Raw genomic sequence first — 24,101 nt, forward strand, 5'->3', positions numbered from 1 at the left:
TAGAACTTTCTCCTTCCCTCTGCTTGGTGGAAGTGGAATCAGAGAGGGGTTTCTCCTCCTGGAAGGATTTTGACGTTGCTGGGTCCTTCCGAGAGCTGTTTGCAGGGAGTGGTACCATGGGCATGGCCAGCCCTTTATGCCTTCAGCATCTCTAGCGCCCCACATCAGAGAAGAAATCTTTTGCGTGCTTCTCAGCCCATATCCCGATGTATCTACACCAGGACAGCCCAGCAAGACTCCTGGGAAGGTAAAGGAGATGCTCTGTGGTCTCTCCCTGGTCTTGCAATGCCTTCCATCACTCCCAGCAAGGACTTTCCAAACCCCTTTCCAGAACAGGCAGTATTTAACACTGACTTTTTGCCTGTGCTTGACACTGTTCACTTCAGGTGCCAGGCAGCGAGGAGTCAGAGCCGGCGTGTTTGAGCACTGAGCAAGCATTAGCTGGAGAAACCTGGGATTTTCCAGCAAGCCTGGGGCTGTCCAGCACCTAACTCCCGTATCCTCCTTTGAAATTCCTCCTCTAATTAATAAATAAGTAGCAAGTTTCACTGACATAATTTCAAAGCTATTGCTCTTAATTAAATAACAAGCTATTAAAATAGTTTCAAAACTGGAGTCTTCCCTGCCCAGTTCATAGTCCTGCTCTTTTTCCCATTAAGTGTCCCTGGTGGAATGCTTTTATACACTGGGAAGAAATTAGAAAAGGTGAAGGATCTCAGACCACAGAGAAACATGATATTATTGAATGTGTGTGGATAATCTTGGAAAAGCAGGCAGTGATGGGAGGACCCATCCCTGCCCCTGGCAGTGCCCCTGCCTTCCTGGCAGGATGGAGATGGGAATGTGAAATCAAGATGGGTCTCATCTGCATGTTGTTATTCCCCTTCATATTTGTATATATATATATATATATATATATATATATATATATAATTTTTATATAAACATAATATGTAATATATTTATAAATATATAAACCAGTACAATGTATCTTTTTGAGTATAATGCATACTGTAGATTTACATACAATATAAAAATTAATATAATGTACATATATGCTATTACATTGTCATTTAATGTTGGAGAAGGGGCAGCCAGCACCCAGCTGCACCCTGCTGCAGGCCAGGTCAGTGAGGTAGCTGCACGGTTTATTTTCCTTTGCCTGAGAAAGCTTTAGTGATGAATAGAGGGAGGGGATCTGAGGCTGGGATGCTTCTGCCAAGAATGATTTGGAGGCCTCTTTATATTAGTCAGAGCTTTTTTATTCCTTACTGGAAGCCTGAGAGGAGCTGCGTGCCTGATGGCAACTTTGCTCACAGGTCTGCATAAGTCTCAAGTATCTCTCATGTGAGGGGCTTGCCTTAATTACAGATTTATTTCTCGCTACTCTAGGATTGCCTTCTTCCCTATTCCTCAGAAAGATGTCCTTGCACCTGAGGAATGGGTGTGTGGTGGTCCTGAGTGATTTTTTTTTTGAGGTGGGAGAAAGGCCGCCATATCCCAGCTGTCAGTTTTGCAAGGGACTTGATGTTCTTGGCAGCTGCAGAGGAGGAGGAGGAGGAGGGAATGTCCACACCATGAAATCTCTGCGCTGTCTCCATGTGGATTCAGGCGGATGTTGGGACCATCAAATGACTTCCACCTCCCAGGCAGAGGCAGCAGCCCAGCACTGCTGTCCCCCACCCTGCCCTGCCTAGCAGGAAACCAGTTTGGGAAGTGCCTCCGTGTTGCCCGCGGATGAGCCAGCCCAGGAGGAGGAAGGAGACCACTTTGGATTGAGGTCCTGGCACTGCTGGGAGGAGGCAGGGTGGAGGGATGGAGACCAGCCAGCTTCCTAACTATGCAAACAACCCACACCCATGTTCAGTGTTTATCCCTGCCGAGCCCGTCACCATGGTATCTGGGCACCTTTTGCCAAGGTGAGTTGAAGCTGATGGAGCAGATCCTCAGCCAAACCCCAGGCTCTCTAGGCATGTGCCTGGGAGGTCTTCTAGATCAGCTGGATCTTCCAGAGCCACTGCTGCTGGGATAATCCCAATCATTTTGCTGCTGCCTTTGGACCCCCTGTTGCTGCCTGCCCGGTCCCTGGCTGACTCCTGTTGCCATGAGCTTCTCCAAGCAGGTGCATCCTCACCTCTGCCATGGAATTTCTTCATGTGCCACACCACAGTGCCAGGTGGGTGGCTGGAGAGGTGGATCCACAGGCCCCTATGCTGGCACTGCTGCCTTCATGCAAAATGCAGGCCCTTTCTCCAGCATGTGGCTCTGGGAGGGAAGAGGAAGAGGAAGAGAAGAGAAAGAGGAGAGAAAAGAAAAAATGGGAAAACAGCAGAGAGGGAGGAAAAACAAGAGCATATGCTTTTCTGCAAGTCTGTTTAGCTCAAAAAAACCCAAGAGTTTCTTGTTATGGATGTTGAGCAATTCCAAAACGGGAGATGTCCCCTCCTGCCTTAGCAGCAAGTCACTGTCCCAGCCCCTCACTGGGTGTGTGGGAGGAGATGAGACACATTGGCTCATCCCTGCCTCCTGTCTCCAGTGTCCCTCCAGATCTTCTCCCCAGCCATGCAGGGATGCAGACTTCCAGTGCAGCTGCCTTCCCTCCGCAGAAATAATCGTTCAGGGGATGACACTCAAGGCAGCTGTGGGTGGATTTGGTGGCTTCTCATTTCCAAGTGGCTGCCCAGCAATTACATTATGGCTGCTGTTGCAGTCTGTGCTGATGGGCAGAGTGCCGGCTGGGATGGGGGCTCTGGAAGCCCACCTCAGCTGGGATTAGCACCTCCATGCCACAGCTGGATGCTAAAAAGGAATGGACTGTGAAAGAACGGATCAGGTTTGCTTTCCTTTGTTGTAGAATGATTTTGGTTGGAAGTGACTTTAAAGATCGTCTATTCCACACACCAGAAGTGGGCAGGGACACCTTGCACTATCCCAGGTTGCTCCAAGCCCCGTCCAGCCTGGCCTTGGACACTTCCAGGGATGGGACACCATCACTTCTAACTCTCACTGTCTGTCTTTAGGGAGATCTTTTGCTCCATGTCCAATTTATGGATGAGGCAACCCCCTCGGTGGACGGGAGGCAGATCCCAGCCTCTTCAAGGTGCTGGGTGGCTTTGGGAGCTGCAAGGGAACATGAGAACCTCTGAGTGTTGCAGGGCTGTGATTTACATCCATGACAGGGCCTGGTTTACTTTTGGCAATTTATACCCTTTTAGTCACATCTGAAGAGAAATTAAAGAGATTAACTCCTCTGAGCCTTAATTTCCCTGGATGTAAAGTAAGCAAGTAGTTGCATTCCATGAGTCTGGCTTTGAGAGGTCTTGGAGATCCTCTGTATACAAGGCGGTAAAGTGAATGCTAAGTTTTGTATGGAAAGAGGATGACAGATTTTATGCTTATGGCTGCAACAGAGGAGTCAGGTTGCAATATTCCAGCCCTTCCACTGTGCACATGCACTTTCCAAACAGTTTTGTTGCAATTAATTACAGTGCAATTAAAGCAGAACGACAGTGCTAACTAAGGGCAAAATCTTGTGAAACAAATGGTGTTTGGGCTGATTTTGTAATTGCTCCAGGTTCCCCAGATACAAATTACAGTGTCAGGGCTCCTGATTTATGGCAGAGCAATATACACACAGATAACTCAGGGCAAGAGCTGCCTGTGTGGGCTGCAGATGCAGAGGTCCATGTCCCATCAGTTCTCCTTGTTGTTGACCCGTGAAGGGTGGGTTCTCTTTGAACTATCCCTTGGCCAGCAGGACACAGGTGGCACCATCTGTCCCTCTCTGCCTCATCCCCAAGGCTTCTCATGAGGTTTCCTCACCAGGGAGGTGTGGGTGCCGTTCTGGGTGCAGGACCATTCTGGGCAGAGGGATTTACAGCTGTGAATGGGGATGTGGTGGGCAGAGGGATCCCATCCATCCATGCTCCAGCTATGGAGAACATGGCTGATGATGCAGAACCACATCCTAGGAAGGGCAGTGGGGGTCAGGCAGTGTCTGGAGCACAAGTCTGATGAGGAGCAGCTGAGGGAGCTGGAAAGGGGCTCAGCCTGGAGAAAAGGAGGCTCAGGGGGGACCTGGTGCTCTGCACAACTCCCTGACAGGAGGGGACAGCCGGGGGGGGTCAGGCTCTGCTCCCAGGGAACAGGGACAGGAGGAGAGGAAACCACTTCAAGTTGTGCCAGGGGATGGTTTAGGTTGGAAATTAGAGAGAATTTCTTCATGGAATGGGTGGTCAGGGATTGGCACAGCTGCCCAGGGCAGTGGTGGCATCCCCATCCCTGGAGAGAATTTAAAAGCCATGTGGCTGTGGCACTTGGGAACATGGGTCAGTGATGGGCTGGGCAGTGCTGGGAGAAGGAATGGTTGGACTCAGCAGGATTTTCCAGCCTGAATGGTTCTGTGATTCTACTGAGTTGTTTAGCCCTTGGGTCCCAAACTTTAGGTGCTCGCAGAAGGTCCCTGTGAGGGTGAGCAGGCGAGGCTTGGCACTGCTGAATCACAGACCAGCCCTGCTGCTCAATCCCTATCCGTCTGTCTGGTGGGGCTGGAGTAAACCACGATGGATCACAGTGACTCAGCTGGGGAAGGTCACCTGCAGAGGGAATGCAAAGAGGTTGTACCCCTCATCTGCTTGTCCGATGGGTACCAGGCATTTTGTTTCATGGATTGGTTCCCTGTGCTCCTCTTTCCAGCCGTGCTGGGAATATCATGCTTTGTTTTCGTGTGGGAAGTCCCTTTCCAGATTAAAGAGCTGGAGTGGGTGTTTTATCACCTGTAATTAAAAGGACGGAACCTGTGACTTTTTAGCAGAGAAATCCTGTGTTGTGAGTGTTTAGAGGTTGTTAGAGTTAAAGCATTTCATGAATCCAAACAAAACCCAGATAATTCAGATATCACTATCTGGAGTTTAAAAATAAGTGAGGCAAATCTCTGAAAACATAATGAGATCAAGCAAAAAATGAGATGAGCTTAAAACATCACTTTTTGTAATTAAGCCCTTCATTTTTTACCCATGGACAGTGGGTTTGGGCTCTGAGTTGATGTTCCAGTGCTGCCATGAACCTACTTGGACACACCAATGGCTCCCCACAGGGTCATAAAATTGAATCATACACACAGAGAACAGTTGTTTGGAAGGGACCTTCAAAATTACCTAGATCCAACCTCCCCCAGGACAGGGGCACAGACAGATTCCACTGTCCCAGATTGCTCCAAGCTCTGTCCAGCCTGGCTTTGGGCACTTCCAGGGATCCAGGGGCAGTCACAGCTGCTCTGGGCACCCTGTGCCAGGGCCTGCCCACCCTCCCAGCCAGCAATTCCCAGTTCCCAATATCCCATCTGTGCCTGCCCTCTGGCAGTGGAAGCCATTGCCTGTGTGCTGTCCCTGCAGGCCTTGTCCCCAGTCCCTGTGCAGCTCTCCTGGAGCCCCTTGAGGCCCTGGCAGGAGCTCTGAGCTCTCCCTGGAGCCTTCTCTTGTGCAGCTGAACAGCCCCAGCTCTGCCAGCCTATCCTCTTAGGAGAATTTTCAGCCATGGACTGCTAATCCGTTCACCAGCCACCACAGAGTCCTGTGGTGCTCACGAACATCCTTTGCTGTGGGTCTCAGGTGCACCTGGAAAACCAAGGTGGTTCTCAGCACCACCCCAGCTGTGGATTGGAGATGAGCACCTTCCCCCAGCCGGTTCTGGTGTTGGGTACCAATGCTTCCTGCACACATCCCAGCTATCAGCTGGACTCCTGCTCTGAATACTAAATCCTGAGACAGAGAGAAGAAGCCCGAACACTGATTAATTTGAGCCTGCGCTGCTCTTATCCTGGTTTCAAAGTAATTGTCTCTCTTGTCCACAATTTTCTCTCCTTACATTTCGCTGCATATTTATTAGGTTTTTGTGAGGCTATCTGCAGCCACATTAAACCAATTTACTTCTTGAAATGTCTGACCTTTGATCTTCCAGCCACTGCCTTTCGGAGCCAGAAAAAGAGCCTTTAATAACGTGTCACATGAAAGGCTGGCTGCAGAGCCTGTCACTTCCACATCCCAACTCCAGTTAATAAACTATCGGATGAATCAATTATTGCCTCATAATTGTTACCTATATTTTTGTGCTAAACAGGAAGAATATTTCCCCCCGCCCCCCTCCTCCCAGTGGCTTTGTAAGGCGAGTGTGTGCAAACAGCTACAGCTAATATTTCTCAAAAAACATCCTCAATCTTTGCAGCCAGTTCTGATCTTGGCAGACGCGTGTCGGGGCGGGGGGTGGTTGCAGAGACATTAGACTATCTGTGGGCATCTTATTTTAGGAGTGCCTGCAGCATCCCTCTGTGCTGTGTCTCCTGAGCCCCTCCAGCTGCCCTCTGCAGCGGGTGCAGGAGAGGAGAGGGGTGTTAGTGCGTTGCAGAGTGTTTTGCTGGGGGTATTTTGGCTTTTTGCAGGCAGCAGCAATGAGACAGGGGTGTGCCTGGACTTCTCCATCACAACAAGGTTGGAAGCTGCCACCCCAATGACTGCACTCCTCACCATCACCTCCTAGCCCCTCCTGGTGTCCTTGTGCATCAGGGCTGGATGCTTCTGTGTCATTGCTGAGGCACAGGCATCCTGCTCCAGGGGTGATGCCTCACCTCCTAGCCCATGGGAAGGACAGATTGGGGACAGGACCCCTTTCAGTGGACTGCTGGCACTACTGGCACAGCCGGCTCTCCGTGTTATGAGTCAGGGCACCTCACACCATGGTCTTGGCTGCATCCAGCCACACCACATACCTTTTATTTTGCATTCCAGTTATGTAGTTGGAGTGTCAAATATGTTATCTCTTACTGCTCTTACAGAGCCATTGAGCTCTTGGGGGGTTGCTGTGAAAAACAGAGGCAGATGTGGCCAAGCTGCTGTTCAAGTAAGGACTTGGGGATGGGGCTGGTGGGATGCAGTGTAGCTCCCAGTGGTCCCTGCAGCCTCTGCACGCAAGACACTGCTGCCCTGAACCCCAGGAAGACACTGGGTCTAAGATCCCTTTTTTTCCAGGCTGATGGCTCTCTGCACCTGGTTTGGGCTGCTGTCGGGGAAGATGAAGAATGTTGCTCAGGTCCTCATGGAAACCAGAACATCCACGAGGCCCCAGGGGTACAAGGAGCCCTCTGCTCAGGCAGCAGAACTTTGCTCAGGCTTTGGGGAGAGGTATCCCTACCAGCTGCCCTGGTAGGGACACATGCCTCCCTCTTCTGCTGAGATCAGCAGCAAAGCTGGGTTTCACAGGGGTGGACTGGGCCAGTGAAGTTTAAGCACAGCAATTACAGTTTCTGTCACCTGCAAGGTTTTCTGATGCATCACTCTGGAACAGCGTCTTGCCCAGGATCTCCATTTCACTCCCAGTGACGTCTCTCCAGGGCAGGAGCAGGCAGCTGTCCAGAGGGTACAGATCCATCCTGGAGGTGGCCTTGGCAACACACTTCAACATCTATGTATTATTTATTTCCCCTGACTCTTCTCATCTCTTACATAGTTGCTTAACAGCACCGGCCTTTCACAAAGGGATGGAGAAGGGCTGAAAAATGCAGAAGGCAACCCAGGTCTTCTCTCTCTGCTTTAATCTTCCCAGGGTGACTTCTCGCTTGCCATCTGGGGAAGGGTCCTGACATCCCCAGTCTGCAGAACACCACAGCACTGAGCAGAAGCAGTCTCAGGTTTCAGGGGAAGGAAAAACTGACTGCATTGCTCTCTGGCACATCTGTGCTGATTTGGCTCTGTGTGGACATGATTTCAAGCTTGTAGGATTCAGCCTCTTCAGAAAGGCTGGGATTAATTGCTGAAATGAGAAAGGCTAAAAGCTGTGTGAAGAAGAGGTGGAGAGAAAGATGGAAGAATGGAAATACTCTGGGTTGATAATTCTTTGTGTCAGTCTTGATTTTATTGGCATTCATAGTTAAGATTGTTCTGTAGGAGATCATCTGCTGGGCTTTGCCTGCCATGGAAGCTGGGGGAGGTAGAAGTGAGCCTCACTGGGGAATCATAGAAACATGGAGTTGTTCAAGTTGGAAAAGCCCTCCAAGACCTTCAAGTCCAACCATGCCCCCAGTGCAGCCAAGGCCACTACTAACCCATGTCCCCAAATGCCACATCCACACAGCTTTTAAATCCCTCCAGGGATGGAGACTCCATCGCTGTCCTGGGCAGCCCATGGAATGACTGGACAGCACTTTCCATGAAGAAATTCTCCCTAATTTCCAACCTAAACCACCCCCTGGCACAACTTGAGGCGGCTTCCTCTCCTCCTGTCCCTGTTTCCTGGAGCAGAGCCCGACCCCCCCGGCTGTCCCCTCCTGTCAGGAGCTGTGCAGAGCCACAAGGTCCCCCCTGAGCCTCCTTTTCTCCAGGCTGAGCCCCTTCCCAGCTCCCTCAGCCTCTCCTTATCAGATTTGTGCTCCAGACCTCTACTTTATACATTTCAAAGCAAATCTCAAATTTGAGATAAGATTCAGATAAGGCACGGAAGACCTTAATAAACTCCCATTAAAAAAATAAATGTGCCAAACCTTGCTCTATTCATTGTTGATTGCATTTTGGATAGAGGCATTTAATCTAGTTCCCAGCTTTTATCCTGACTCACACCTTGCTACCTGCCTTCTGAGGCAGGTAAGATTGGGCACACACTTCATTCAGGACTGTTTCCGAGTTGAGCTTCATAGAGGAAGTTAGCCTGGAGTAAGACAGGGATGGGGAGACATACCTGTGTTAGTTCTTACTGTGGAAAGCCACATGATCACATTGACGTGGAAGTCCAGGAAACTCCTGCAGAGACTTCCACCTTTTCCTTGGGTGTCTCAGAAATCAGCACTTTGCTTTCAGGTATTCCAGCAAAGAGAGCCCTGGCACTGTGGGTTGATTCTCCTTAAAATGATGCTGTCACTTCTGCCTCTTTTGCATTTAACATCCTGTGTTACCCTGGCAGGACCATCCCAGCTGAGGTGCTCTGCATTATTTTCCAGCCCTAAATCCATGAATGCTCAGCTTGTGGCCCCCATCAGACCTCATCCAGGTGGGCAAGGAGAAACTCAAGCCTTTCTGACCTTCAGCTTTCCTCCTTGGGAGATGAAATTAATACTCCCTGCCATACCTTGGAGGGATGCTGCTGGGATTAATTAGTTAATAGAACAACTCTCACTCGCCTGCCTCTGTGAGGGCAACTATCATGTGGCTGAGTCTAACATTCACCTTTCCAATGACCACAGGGGACCTTGGGTCTCTGTGGCTGGGATTTTGCCACGACTTGGGCGGGAGCATCCTGTGGACCCTGCCAGGACCCACCCCTTGGGTGGCAGAGGGCTGAGGCTGTTGCAGAGATGCCGCGGATGCCTCCCTGCAGCCCCACACCGCATAATTCCAGGCTCGCAGTGCTGCCTCTGCAAAGGTAGATTTGGTTTCTATTAATAAGGGGATAATGGCACGGGAAACCTGGCTGCAGGATGGCCCGTGCCCAATTACTGCGGTCGCTGGGCTACAGCAGCCGCTTCCCTGCAATTATCCCACCGCGCGCCAGCACAGCACAGCCCTCTGCGTTTTATTCTTAGCAACAGAGCCCCGGGCAAGGTCAGGGGGGTCCCTGCAGCGAAAGTCTCTGGCTGGGGGATGCTGGAGTTGAGATGGGGGATGGCAGAGCCACCTCAGTGTCACCTGCTGGAGACGGGGCCGGTGGGGACGACAGTGGTGCGCCCCTTGCCCTGGAATATGCAGTGATGAGGTTAGCAGCAAAGCAAGGCCCTGCTTTGTCCTTGTCCCCAGCCAGGCAGTGCCAGGGGAGTCCTGGTAACTCCCAAGGGGCAAATGGGCCCCTTTGGGGTCATAGCAATCGGCCTCATTTTTTGGGGAGGCACAAAAATCCCAATCCAGGCAAAATGCAGGAGTGGCCTTGGCCACGCTGGGTTAACACTTAGACCTGATGATCTTAAAGGGCTTTTCCATCCTAAACAATTCTGCAATTCTATGATTTAAGGCTGGATGTGATGCTTGGTCTTGGTCCCAGTACATTGTATGGAAGCTCTGCTGGTTTGCACCCACTTAGCAAACCCATAGTGGAATTAGGGGTAGGAAGGGCAGGGGATAGTCTGGGGATTGAGATTTGGGAAACCCAGGGTGATTTTCTCTTCCAGCACATTCCCCAGGCATCTCTGGGAAGTCACTTTACTTCTTCATCTCTCAGGTGGGTATCCATAAACACAGTTAATAGCCTGGCAAGAGGGATACAGGGAGAAGAGGTGCATTCCAGACAGGGAGATGCTCAAAGCCAAGCCACCCAAATCACTCTAAAAAGGCGGAAGGCCCTTAAACTTGTGTTGGCTATGGGAAAAAGATGAATGAAAAATATGTGTCAAGGATACAAAGTGATGCTTAAAGGGCAGGAGTAAAGCCTTTCTGTGAGAAAAGTCCAGCTCGAGCCTGTGCTGTTTCAAATTAAGTTTTTGGCTTCCTAGAGGCAGCAGACAATGGTTCACTCAATTCTCTCCTCACTGTCATTAAAACTCGAGTGTGTTGTCTGGATATAGTATTTTGCCCTACCTTAAGAGCTCTAATCTTTTTAGGACCATTTCTTGCTGCTATCTGCAGACACTCGAAAGCCTTCTCAACCGCGGAGTGAAATACAATCCCTGTCTTGGGGAGCTTTCCCTCCCCTTTGTCTTCTGCACAGACAGAGGGAAAATTACCACTTAACAAATCTGCCAGGTCTGAAATTTTCTCCCCCTCCTCCTTCACCCCTTTTGCAGCTATCATTTGTCGGGGGTTGCTTTCTCCCAGTGCCATCTGCCTTTTGCAGGGAGATGGCGAGGAGCGTTTTATTGTTTGCTGAACAATTCCCTGCAATTTGCTGTTCGCTATTTCTTTTGGGCTCCTTTAATCCCTTTTTTCACTTTCTGCTGCTTATTTTTAGCTTGCACGCCATTTGTGTTTGTTCCCCAAAACTGTTTATATTTTTTAAAGCCTCACTTTGCTGGTACTTTTTTTTTTTTTGAGTATCCCTGCTTGCATGCAAAACCCTCCCTGCCCTGCCCTGCCCTTTCCCCAGCACCCTGCCAGGCTGGGTGGTAGATGGAACAAGCTGTCATTCCCAGCTTCTCTGACTATTCCTGTTTTTCCCTGGAATCCCACTGTTCCTTCATTCCCACATCATTTTGGTTTTATCCAGTGGAAATCCCAGCCGAACTGTGGAGGTGCTGGGTGATGCCACTGGCACAAACCTTGCCAATCCCAGCTCCCTTTGGGTCATTTACTCTGTCCTGGTGCACTGGAACACCCTCTGGCTTTGCCAGGCACCAAAACATCCAGTGATGGGCTGAGCCACCTGGTTGCTGGGCTGGTGCCACCAACCAGGGTTGTGGGCTCGAGGTTCAGCGCATGGCAACCACCTGGCATATGGGATTCACTCAGTGGTTTGGGCTGGGAGAACCTTAAAGGCCCTGCCATGGGCAGGGACACCTTCCACTATCCTATGTTGCTCCAATCCCTGCCCAACCTGGCCTTGAAGACTTCCAGGGATCCAGGGGCAGCCACAGCTGCTCTGGGCACCCTGTGCCAGGGTGTCACCATCCTCAGTTATGGAAAACCCCCTCATACCTAATCTAAATCTCCTTTTCTTTAGTTTAAAACCCTAATCCCTTGTCCTATCACAGCACCCCTGCTAAGAAAAGTTTGTCCCCATCAGAACCCATGGGATGGCTCTGACCTGAAGACCCTCTGAGCTTTAGGCCTCCTCTATCCTTGAATAAAGCTGAGCCTCAGATGAGAGCTAGTTCAGGCTGGTAGTTTAGACAGAGGGCTGAGTTGGGATTTGTAAAAGCTAACATCAAATTTGGCTCTGCCAAGGGCTTAATCCATGGCCTTTGCAAATCATCAAGTCTCTCTGTTCCTCTTCCGCACAAAATAGGCAATCTCTTTTTTTCTCCCACTGTTTCTTTGGACCACAAGCATTTAGGAATGGATTATTCCTTCCTTGGTCTCACTTACACAGTGCCTTTAAGGGAATGAGCATCCAACTTGTAGCTGTAAGACATTGGTGCAGTTTAAATGGTCACTCCAATTAATAGCAAGAGTAATAATAACAGTAATTGTCATAGTAGTAGTAGTAGTAATAGTAATAATAATAATGATAATAAAACCTTGCCCAGTAGAAACTTAGTCAGATCTGAACATGCTCTGAGCCATCATCAGTAAACAATAATATTGGATATTTTTATTTCTTTGCTTGTGTGTACACCAGTAGGGCTATGCCTCACTCCTGTTATTCAGTGCTGCAGCTGGAGAATTAAAATCCATATTTTCTCCAGCCCCCTCTCAGGATTCAGAAATTGGAGCAGGAGTTTTATTATCTGTACAAACATCTCCTGATCTGCCCCAGTTGGCTGCCCTGAGGGCAAGTAGCCACATCCAGCATGACCCCCTTGTTCCTGAGCTACCCGAACTGTGTCTGCTGTGCCAGCCAGAAATATATATTTCATTTGTCCCTGGTGGTCCCATCTTCTCCCTCATTAGTAATGCAACAACCATTCCTCCCTGGGAACACCACCTGGCCCCAGGAAAGCTTTGAGCCTCCCTTTTTTAGGCAGGTACACAGTAACTCTACTAGCTTTATCCTTCCTACAGGCTCAAAGCCACTGCCTTTTTCCTGGGTTTGCTCAGAAAGCAGATTTATTGCAATCATCATCTCTTCTTATTTTTTCTTTCTTTTTTTTTTTTTTTTTTTTTTTTTTTAATGATTAGGTGTATTTATGTTGGGAAACATAACTTAAATTATATTGGAAAAACAACTTGAATTTCCTGACTTCAGAAATTATTAGGCATAGGTCTGGAGACACTTCCATTTTGCTGCTTTTTTTGCTTTTCCTGGAGGTGCAACCCCAGAGCTGCATCTTTAATTGCTGTTTTTGTGAGCATCACAGCAAATGCACTGTGGTTTAGAGGGAAAAAAAAAAGTGGGATCTCTGTTAATAACCAACACATCTTGCTGCTGATATCTCAGACCAACAGAACAGTGTTATTTCTCCTCTCTCCTAATAACAAACTGATTTTTTCTGTTGTCTTTCAACATCTGATGAGTTCTTGCTCCCATTTCCCTTTAATAAGTGCTATTTTGTTTCCATTATTACTCAATAGTAAAATCTTTTCCCGGCAACTTTACCAGAAGTAGATTTACAGCTGTGAAAATAAGCTTGGGTGTGATGAGATCTTGTCGTTTTATTATCTATTAAGTGCCTCTCATGACTTTGTTGTTATCAAAATGTAATTATGCATTTAAATAGTCCCATCATCTCTGTTTGTTTGTTTGTTTGTTGGTTTGGATTTTTTTTTTTCCCCTTTAGAAGGGAAACTATGAAAAAAACTCCAAAATTGGTGCTGAATATAACTCAAATTATGAACGCCACTGACTTTGCTGGCCTCTTCTAGGGGAAGGGCAGAAAATACGGGGCGCAGCGGCGGCGCGGATCTGCCTGGGGTGGCGTTCATGTTAAGACACATCTTTGGTTTGGCTTCTTTTCCCTCCATGCACATGGAAAAAGCCGTCGTTTCCTGGTTTGAGATACGGTATTTACCGATCCCTGCGCGGTGCTGGACGTGAATTGTCGTCGGAGGCTCTGGGCGTGGGCGAATCATTGTATAATGCCCACACCCTTGGGGTGGCTTAGGGTGTGGCGTTGTCTTTGCCTCACCGTGCAGTTTCTAAGATGTATTATTACCCAAAAGCAACACGCCCTTCCGTGCCTCTTTTGTTTTTATTAGGGATCGCTCTGAACCAGCGCTCCCAGCACCTGGCAGAGCCGCCGCTGGATGTAACTTAGGCTTGCCCGGGCTTCCCGCTGGGATTCCCTGCGGAGCAGCTCTCACCGACGGTGCTTTGGGGCAGGAGCAGGCCAACTGGGGCACCTCCACGGGCTTGATGGCTTCTAGCCAAAGGTGTCTGGCGTGGCTGAAGACCACCAGGGACTTGGGCTGGTCTTACCTAGGCTGAGCTCCCAGACAGTGCTCACCTAGACAAAGCTTCCCGTGATGAGTAGGGGTGGGAGATGGAGAGGTGGGAAAGTATTTCTGTCAGAAGTGGACAGGGCAGGAGAGGATTACCCCTTTGCAGTGGACCTGCAGCCTGATCCCTGTTTTGGGCACTTTGGCTGGAGATGCCCCGTGCGAGGGCTTTTGAATCAGTGAGCTGCTCCACCTCAGTTTCCCAACCTCCTGGCAGCTGCCCAGCCGCTTCTCCTACCCGGTGCAGGTCCTGAAGGTGGCCAACACAACCAATTCTTTCTTCAAATGGAGCCAATTCTTTCGAACTGTTTAGGAAAGAAGTGTCACAGTTGAGAGCCCACTTGATCCATCCCCATGTGGCCTTTTGCAGAAGCACACCCCACAGATGCCACATCTTCTCCACCCTGGCGCAGCCACTGTGGTGGCCCTTCCACCGTCTCCACCTGGACAGCTCTCAGGAGCATCCCTGGGGTCAGTGGTGATGCCCATCAGTGCTGACTCCTTTGCTCACCTTTAGGTTGCTGCCACTTCTCCAACCACCCAGCTTTCCTTTTGTGAAGAGTTTTATTACTTTTTCTTGCCTGAAGCAGGGGGCCGTATTTAAATGAAACACATCCAAGGCAAACTTGCAGAGAAGTCTCACCTTTCCTGTGCTGCATGATTGAATAGGGGGGCAAAGATGCAACCCCCTTATTAAAGTAATATAATTTTCCATCTCAAATAGGAACCAGGGATGTTTTAATGATTGGGCTCATTAGGTGGACTTTCCACTTAAAGTGTCTGTCTGGCAATTAAGTCTGGGAAAAGCATGACTGATGACCACACCTTCTGTGACTTAATGGGGAGTCTGAAGGCTGATCTTATTATCACACTGATACAGTCTGTGATAAAAAAGAATTTAAGATACTCTCCAGAGATTTATTTGCCCATTAGGAAACTGCCAGGAGAAGGTTAGGGGAACTCGTAAGGTCAAAGCTGAACAGAGGAAAGTACTAAACACTTGGGATACAGGTGGGCAAAAACAGGAGGACAAGATGAGGAGGACTAAACTCTTGGCTCCTCTAATGACCTGCCTCATGGCCTTCACCAAGTCACTTTCTTCCTGTGTCTTCTCTGGTGTGAGTGGTTACCACCTTGTTGGGCCCTGTGGTGGCCCTGCAAATACTTGATTTAGCAGCACCATGTCTTTGCCTCAGTGACACAAGTCCCTGCTGCCATCCACCGCCGGATGAGCACGTGGAAAAAGTTGTGTGGAGTGGAAGGAAGCACAGGCAGTCAGTAGGAAAGTGGTGGTGATTAGGGCAGGGAGATGAAAAAGCCGAAGTTTCTCCTCCAAGAGGATCCTCATGGGCCCTGGGTGATTTCCTCACCTATTCTGCCTGCTTTAAAACATGACCTGCTGTAATATTTTACTTAAGCATGGTGTTTGAAGGACTGGAACTTATTGTAGAGCTCACTGTGCTGGCTTCAAACCTCCTGTTGGGTACCATTTTACTGACATTAGCTTGCCATAGCTTGTCAGTGATTTTAACTCTGCCAATGGGTTGAACGCCCCAGGATAGAGGAGCTGACTCTTCTGGCTTTGTACTTCACTTTAGCTTCCTTAAGTACAGTGGGGAGAGATAATTCAGCTAAATACGTTTCAGTACAAAGTGAAGGTTTTGATGACAAAAGAACTGCTCTGTGTCTGGGTCAGTTTTGTCAGATTAATGGTGGAATTGTGAAAAAATGGAAGCGTTTCATTTCAGCATCTACAAAGTGAGAGTCTTGACTCTCACAGGCAGCATGATTTGTTTAACTCAACGTTTGCTGTGTTTTTGATTAAACAGATGCCTGGAATTTAGGAAAACATTTTGTTTCAGACTGAGCTAGTCAATTTTTAACATTTTTCAGTTCCAGAAAGAATAAGTCATGCTCACTCCCATCGTTCTTCTCCTGAAAAGCCTCCTCCACTTCACTCTGTATCTTTTGCAAGGGGGTCTTGCCAACTCCAGCCCTGTCTTGTCCATTAGAAAAACAGAGTCCCAGACTTCTCTTATCATCCTTCCACTTTGTCTTCTCTCTGTGCCAAATAGAGTGTTGGGAGGCAATCCCCCCACCCCCCCCCATATACTATTTAGATTTGTGTGGAAACTAAATAATTTAATATAAAGGCATTTGCTCTGTGTCTTTAAGGAATCCCTTTGAAGTTGACCCTTTTGACCTTCAAGGCCCTGCATAATTTTTTCCTTCTCCATTTTCCTCCTCTTTGTTGTTCCCTGCGCTCCTGTAATCTTCTCTCCTGCCTGCTTCCTTCACCTCCTCCCACCCTGCTCCATGACTCCATGTGTTATCTGCTGCCCGTGTTTGAAGCACGCAGTGGCTGGTGCAGCCAGCATCCTCCTCTGCCCCACAAGCCTTCGTCTCGCCCCTCTCTGTGAGGAGCCTCTCCTGCCCACCCTGTTCTCTCCAGATGATGTTTTACCTGCGCTCTTTCCACCCCTCGAATTGCTTTTTTTTATCTCCCTCCCATTGGGAAATGTTCAATTAGGGGACCTGCCTTAATCTTCTGGCTGGCCAAGTGCAATACGTCCACCCACAGCTTTCAGCAGGGGATGGGCTCCCTTCCCTCTCTCTGGACAGAAGTAGGGCTCCACCCTCCCGTGCTTATGGCCTTGTAACTGTGTGAGCTTCCTGAGCTGAGTCCACACCGTGTCCATCCCCCGTGAGTTCTCTGCTGGCCTCGTGGTCTCCCTGCAGGTGGTTGTAGGGTTGTATGTTCCCACACTGCCCAGCACGCAGTGGGGTCCTGCATCCCCTGACCAGACTCTGCAATTCACAGAGTTAGGAGTGGTTCAGTTAAAGAGGTTTCAGACAGTGAAAAAAACCCCAAATGTTTAGGTAATGTGTAGGAATTGCTAGAGAGTCTCAGTTTTACAACTTCAGGGAATGTTTTTCTCTGTTTTGCCAGGAGTTGCAGCATTCCTGGGGTGAACAGGAGGACTCAGCTGACGTATCACAGAATCTTAGATTGGTTTGAAAGGGACTTTTAAAGCTCATCTAGTCCAACCCCCCCTGCCATGGTCAGGGACACCTTCCCCTATCCTAGGCTGCTTCAAACCCTGTCCAACTTGGCCTTGAGCTTTTTTTTTCGAGGGATGGGGCAGCCACAGCTCCTCTGGGGAAACCTGTGCCAGGGCCTCACCAGCCTCAGTGTAAAGAATTTCTTCCTTCTTTCTGGCTTCAATGGGACAAGCAGTCTTCTCGCTAAAGAGTAAATATAGCTCTGAATAGAGGATGTGTACACATGCACACACACATATTTCATGGAGATATTTAGGCATGGGAGTGCTGGTACTGGAGGTGAAGCAAAGCTCTCACCCTGCATTTATCTGGGCAAGGTCTTCCTGCTTATTCACCGGGAGGGAGGAATATGGATTTACTCCTGGTGGAGGTAAATATTCACAGTGATTTCACGAGGACGTGCGAGCTGAGAAAGGGCAGCAGGGGTAAGCTTCACGAGGAGCTGCTCCCCCTCCTCGCCAGGGTGCAGAGTTCATTTTTCCACTGACGCATCCCTGACAAACGCCCAAGGAGAGCTGGCATGGGCAGCCAAGTGATTGTGGTGTCACGGCAAAGACTAGTGGAAGAAGAGCAAGATTTACATCGTGGCTGCTCAGAGGGTTGGAGAGAAATGGCCCAATGCCAGGAGTCATGCAGGCATGGCTGATACTGTCTTCAGCCTTCTGCCAAGTGTGGGCTGGACGGTGGCTGATGTGAAATGGGATGCACAGTCCTGGTCCAAGTCTTGGTGGGCATGGTTCCACATCACAGAAGCCAGCCATGCAGTTGACGCTTTCTCTGACAGTCTTAGCAGAAAGATGAGTTGCTGAATTGGCCCTGAAGTTGAAAAAAAAAATTAAAAATCCAAGGAATTTTGCAGCAGGAGAAGCTCAGCCTTCTACCAGGGAAGCAGATGACCCCAGAAAACCCAGCACACACAGACATGACTGTGGTGATGGGTTTAATATGTTCAAAAGCAGTGAGGGTAGGGCTTCAGGTTGCTCTGTGGAGATGTGGCCTTAGGTGCAGGTTGCCTGCATACCTGTGGTTGTGTTATTTCATCTGCTCTGTGCCTTGGCTCCCTGTCTGCACAAGTGGAGCACAGGGTCAGGGAATGGTTTTGGTGGAAAGAGCCTTTGAAAACTCCTGATCCAACTTCCACCTCTCAGTCAGGCTCATGCTTTTGTGTGGTTGAGTTTTGAGCATCTCCAGGGATACAAATCCCAGCATTTCTCTGGCTTCATGGTTCAAGGTTTGACCAGCCTCTTACTAAGAAATGTTTTTCTTATGTCTGATATAAACTTGCTTTGCTGAAACTTATGCCCCTGACTTCTCATGCTCTGAGGACAGTCTGACTCCTTCTTCTCTATAGTTTTGCTTTAGGTAGGTAGATGAAAAAAAAATGAGATTCCCCCTTCACACCCTCTTCTCTGGGCTGAACAAAACTCTCTCCTCTCACGTCGTGTGCTCCAGCTCCCTGACCACCTTGGTGCCCCCACAATGGCAGTGTCTCCCTGGAGACTCCAAAGTGGACACAGTCCTCCAGCTGTGGTCTCACAAGTGATGAATGGAACGGAAGGTTCACTTCCCTCGACCCCTGGGCACCACTTTTGTTCATTCAGCTGAGTGTGTGCCTGGCCATCTTCAGTGCAGGGACGTGCCACTGAGTTCTGGGCACCTTCTTGGCCACCAGGTCTTTGTCTGCAAGGTGTCTCTCTACGCAAACGTGGGTGGTAGTTGCTTCCTCTGAGGTGGGGTGAGCGGGAAATGCCAGGGTCTTGGCAGAGTTTGGCAGGTTGTCCATAAAAATGCAGGGTCAGGGGGATCAGATGGGGCAAGAGCTTGGCCATGTCATGCTCCCATCTGCATCAAGAACCGAGCAAGGCTCAAATTTCTTCTTTGAAAGACTGAAGCCTGCTAACTGCAGAGAGGTGAGGGAGCTGTAGGAGCTGGAAAGCACTGTAGAAAAGATGAGGGCACACAGAAACACTTTTTCTTTGGTCTCAGGCTTGTTCAGAGGAGGTGCAGCTCATGTAGCCACTGTGGCTGCTGATTCAGTACCTGCCCTGTGAATATAATAGGAAGATTTCTGTCTCCACCGCTGCCCATCCATCACCTTTCACAAGCCTAGGAGCAAAAGGAAGAATAAGAGGAATAACAAGAAAATAAAGGAACACTGCAGCCAGAAAGCTATCCTCTGTGTTTCACAATTCTATAAATTATGCCCTTTCCTTCCTCTTTAATCGCCAGGCATATAAAATATGCTTGCAGTAGAATCATATCCTTCCATTAAAGTTTCAGAAGAGAAATACAGGTCCCATCTGCCTGTTTAGCAAAGCAGGGCAGTGCACAACCATTTCTTTCCTTCCCGCCCTCCCCTCAAAATCTACTTTATGGCAGGAGTTTTCTCTTTTAGGACTGCCTGTTTATTTCATTTTCTAATTTCAGCACGCGTTTCCTGAAGCAGTCTCCTCTTTGTTCTTCCTCCATGGGTCTTCCTCCAATGCCTTCACACTCAAATGCACCTGAAGAGCAGAGGTCCAGTCTGCCCTTGGTGAAGGTCAAAGGAGAAAGAAGGTCTTCTAGGACTTGAGCAGGGTTCTTGGGGGTGGGTTTCTGCTCTGCAGACAGGGCAGACACTGTCTGAACAGCAGGAGTTGGCAATAGTGAAAATTATTAAACTGGACTGTGGAGGCAGACATGAGCTTTGCTGCCCATCCCTGTTGGCTCCCAAGGATATTAATTTTTATTTGTGTTGTTCTGGAGTCAGGATGGGCATAAGATCTTAGGGCTGTGTTGCCTGCGTGACAGAGGAGTGAGTGTGGCATTGTCCCCATTCACATGGGAGCTGTCCCCATGACCCTCCTGTGCAAAGGGCAGGGAGAGGAGGCTGCTTTGGGGTGCATTCTCCCTCTGGTGTGGAATGGGCACATCCTGGGGCACATGTGACACAACCCATGCCTGGTTGTGCATGTGAACACGGCTGGCTTGCAGTTTTGGGAAGTAGTGATGGATGAGAGGGCGCAACAGCCTCCAATTCTAGTTCAACCCACTGGGTCTCCATGGAATCAAACAGTGGTTTGGGTTGGAAGGGGCTTTTAAAGGCCATCCAGTGCCACCCCTGCCATGGGCAGGGACACCTTCCACTGTCCCAGGTTGCTCCAAACCCCGTCCAACCAGATCCTGGACACTTCCAGGGATCCAAGGACAGCCACAGCTGCTCTGGGCACCCTGTGCCAGGGCCTGCCCACCCTCCCAGCCAGCAATTCCCAGTTCCCAATCTCCCACCTGTCCCTGCCCTCTGGCAGTGGAAGCCATTGCCTGTGTGCTGTCCCTGCATGCCTTGTCCCCAGTCCCTGTGCAGCTCTCCTGGAGCCCCTTGAGGCCCTGGCAGGGGCTCTGAGCTCTCCCTGGAGCCTTCTCTTGTGCAGCTGAACAGCCCCAGCTCTGCCAGGCTGGCTCCAGAGCAGAGGGGCTCCATCCTCCTGATAATTTTTGTGGTGTTCTCAATACCTGTTCAGTGTCTCATCATGGGCTGCACGAGACACGTGCAAAACTGGCTTGAACCATTATTTATAGCACTGCACCCTTAGAAATCTCTCCTATCCAGCAGAAGGACATGTGCCTCTTTTTTTTTTACCATAAAGCCTCATTTTTATTCAGTGGCATTCGGAGCAGAGTGGATCCAGAGGGCTGGGGCTGTGTGTCTGATTTTTCCGTGCCTGGAGATTTACACCCGCACTCCTGCTGCCATTAAAGGTGCCCTGCTCCAAGTATAAATCAGACTGTGCTCCAGTAGATGTTTTATGTGTTTCCCAGAAGTCGTGTGCAGAGGTAGGAAGGACCCACTGCAAATTCTGCACTAGCTTTTGGGGGTTTTTTGAATGCTGCTGGGGGAAAACAACCACAGGGGGATTTATATTCCCTTTTCCTGAAGGGTTCACCATAGAAGAGGCTTTGCATTTTTTTCTTTTTTTTACCACCTTGGGCAAGAAACTGTTTGGTTTGATTTAGGTTCAAATTTTATTTTTAAGCAAAATATGAGAAACACAGGAGAGGAAACCGCACTCTGTTCCTTAAAATTAGTGGCAGAAAAGACAGGGCTACAAAAATATTCTCTGATGCATGCATTTGATGAGCGTGTACCTTGGCTAACGCAGCATTGAGGAGCTCTGGGTGTCCAACAGGATTGCACCTTTTCATCTAAAGGTGGTTTGGTTTTTATTTTTTTGTAATAAGGATTCAGCTCCTGGGCTTACAATGTCCTGTAGTCCCTCTCTTGTGTGTAAAATGTCAGCAGCTCACATTGGGCGCTGATTCTGCAGTACCATTTGGAAAAGGGAGTTGAAACCAAACCCATCTCAGACCTCAGCCTTCCACTGCTTACAGGGAGATGACAAAAAGGGATGGAAGGCAACTTTTCACGTGGGCAGATAGTGATAGGACAAGGAGGAGCGGCTAAAAAATGCCAGGGAGGGCAGGATTAGATTGGACTTTGGGACGAAATCCTTTCCTTTGAGGGTGGTGGAGCCCTGGCACAGGACTCCCAGAGAAGCTGTGGCTGCCTCATCCCTGGAAGTGTCCGAGGCCAGGTTGCACAGGACTGGGAGCAACCTGGGCTAGTGGAAGGTGTCCCGGCCCATGGCAGGGGGTGGCACTTGGTGATCTTTAATGTTCCTTCCATCCCAGACCACTCTGTGAGTCTCATGACCTACCTGAGGGAGCCTGTGTTCAAGGCCATGACTCGGGGAAAGAGGAAAGAGAAAAGCTGTGGTTAATTTGGCCATCCACCTCCCTTTAATCCCCTTTCTTTTGCTCCTGACCCGGTGAGACAAGAATCTCTCCCGGATTTTTAACTTTCCTTGCTTCACCTCCCTTGACTCAGTGCTCAGACTTCAGCAACCACGGAGGAAGACTCCAAATCCCCCTTTTTGACCCTCCACAAAAGCTGGACCCACCAGCAACCACCTGGGCAGGGGGAGCAGCCCAGCTCTTGGCCGCGTCTGCGCTGCGCTCGCACACACGCCCACAGCACCATTACCTTGTAATTAAATCTCTTTTTTCCCCCCGACTGGAAGGATCCTGCTATAAACAAGGGTTTTCTCTGACCATAATTGCGCCCGGCGGAGGGCACAGCTCTGCAATAACTCAGGGCTTTGTTCTGACAGCGGGGAGCCAGTCCCTCTGCCTGTCCTCAGGTATGCCAGCAATGCCAGCGGAACTCCCCGCGACCTGACACGAGTCCCAGGGCAGGGTTTGCAAACACAGGCAGTGGTCAAAACGGGGCTTAAGTGCCTTTATAAATATTTTGAAGAGCTGGCTTGGAAAAGGAAAGTCCCCGGCGTGCTGCGGTGCTGGTGTTTCATCCAGCGCTGGTGCGCGGCTTTGAAGTGTGGTGTGAGCAAGCTGCTGGGCTCCTGCCCATCCCTGGGAAGGACTGGGTGAACAAAAATATACATATCTGTACACTTAAAACCATGCAAGAGGTTGTTTCCACGCCCCTTTTGGTCGTGTGTCTTCGTGGACAAACAGGGGAGGGTAGAAATGAATGTGCTGCGAGGGGTATTCCATTCGTGTGATGGATATATGGAACATCATGTAGGTTAGAGAGATCCACAGGTGGGAGGTGGGGTGGGTGAAGGGGGAGGTAGATGCTTCCAAGTGTCTGGTTTTATTGTGGCCCCTTACCTGAGGAGTTTTCCTCTCCTAGAGAGTAACCACTGCAATATATTTAACCAGGGGCTGTCGTATTTGTGCTGTGGAGGGAGATGCAAAGCACAGACAGTGAGATGGCAGGCAAAGCAGGGTGAAAAGCTGGTGATTTCCCACCCAGGACAAAAAGTAGGTCCTAGGATAGTGTGATTGGTTCCACATGTGTGCTGTTGCTCTTCAGAACATTGCCCAACCACAAACGTCCTCCAGTCCTTTGCTCAGGAGGTGAATCAAACCTGCACCCTGGGAAGAGTACAAAGAAGCAGCCATGTGTTCCCCACGCACGTGCAGTGCCCTTTTCCAGCCCACACGTCCTTGGTGTTGGTCTTCTGTTAGACGTCTGGTTGTTTTGGGTTTTTTTGTTTCATCTTTTTGGTGTAAGAAAGCAAGAGCAAAGCAGCTGCTCCATAAGATAATCTGTATAGGAGCTGAGAGCCAAAACATCCAGAGGTGTGGGTATCACTGAAGAATTTGGGTGGGAAATGTTGATTCTACCCCCCCTGCCATGTGCTTATGTCCACCATCCCAGGCTGCTCCAAGCCCTGTCCAGCCTGGCCTTGGACACTTCCAGGGACGCAGGGGCAGCCACAGCTGCTCTGGGCACCCTGTGCCAGGGCCTGCCCACCCTCCCAGCCAGCAATTCCCAGTTCCCAATCTCCCATCTGTGCCTGCCCTCTGGCAGGGGAAGCCATTGCCTGTGTGCTGTCCCTGCATGCCTTGTCCCCAGTCCCTGTGCAGCTCTCCTGGAGCCCCTTGAGGCCCTGGCAGGGGCTCTGAGCTCTCCCTGGAGCCTTCTCTTCTCCAGGCCAAACATCCCCAGCTCTCTCAGTCTGTCTCAATGTGTCACAATGCACTGCAAGGTTGATCTGTAGCATCCTGTTGGTTTCTCTGGAAGCTGTAGCACTTTAACTGGACCAGCCTAGTCAGACTTGTACCATTTCCCCCTAAGCAGATGCAGTCAGCGCTGTACAGATGTTGCCTTATGCACCCAGCTGTGCCACAGGAAGATATGCCTCTCTTCTGGAGTTTGATGCTGGAACCATACTCCAGGAGCACCAGCCAAGTTCTCTTCACCTAGCTGCCCGTAGCAGGTTGGAAGAAAGCTGATTGCTGTTTTTTGCCTAGCAGAAATTGGGATTTTCTTAACACCTTAAAGGCTGAGCCTTGTGGAGCAGTTACCTCTGGCCTAGTAGTGGATGACAAGCTGGGGTTCCTTTCTTATGGCTCTAGCACATGTTGGATCAGAAGAGAGCATCTCTCCTCAGTCTTGAAGTGCTCTGTAGGGGGCTTATGTGTGAAAGGGGATAATGTGCCTTGATAAAAGATGGTTTTTCAGTGGTGTAG

The 24,101-nt window shown here is 49.5% G+C and overlaps 1 protein-coding gene and 2 long non-coding RNA genes across 6 annotated transcripts in view; 2 read left to right on the top strand and 1 right to left on the bottom strand.

Moving 5' to 3' along the window:
• Nucleotides 1-24,101, top strand: part of ZBTB7C (zinc finger and BTB domain containing 7C) — a 149,018-nt gene that overhangs the window by 103,978 nt on the left and 20,939 nt on the right. The window lies entirely within an intron of this gene.
• LOC128821854 (uncharacterized) lies at nt 17,301-18,527 on the bottom strand. Its single transcript, XR_008441254.1, has 2 exons — nt 18,088-18,527; nt 17,301-17,882 (listed from the first exon to the last, which is right to left on the bottom strand). It is a non-coding gene; the product is annotated as an uncharacterized LOC128821854 (long non-coding RNA).
• LOC128821853 (uncharacterized) lies at nt 18,727-19,238 on the top strand. Its single transcript, XR_008441253.1, has 2 exons — nt 18,727-18,976; nt 19,053-19,238. It is a non-coding gene; the product is annotated as an uncharacterized LOC128821853 (long non-coding RNA).

Source organism: Vidua macroura, chromosome Z, assembly GCF_024509145.1.
Source record: "Vidua macroura isolate BioBank_ID:100142 chromosome Z, ASM2450914v1, whole genome shotgun sequence".
In the NCBI taxonomy this organism is placed as follows: Eukaryota; Metazoa; Chordata; class Aves; order Passeriformes; family Viduidae; genus Vidua; species Vidua macroura.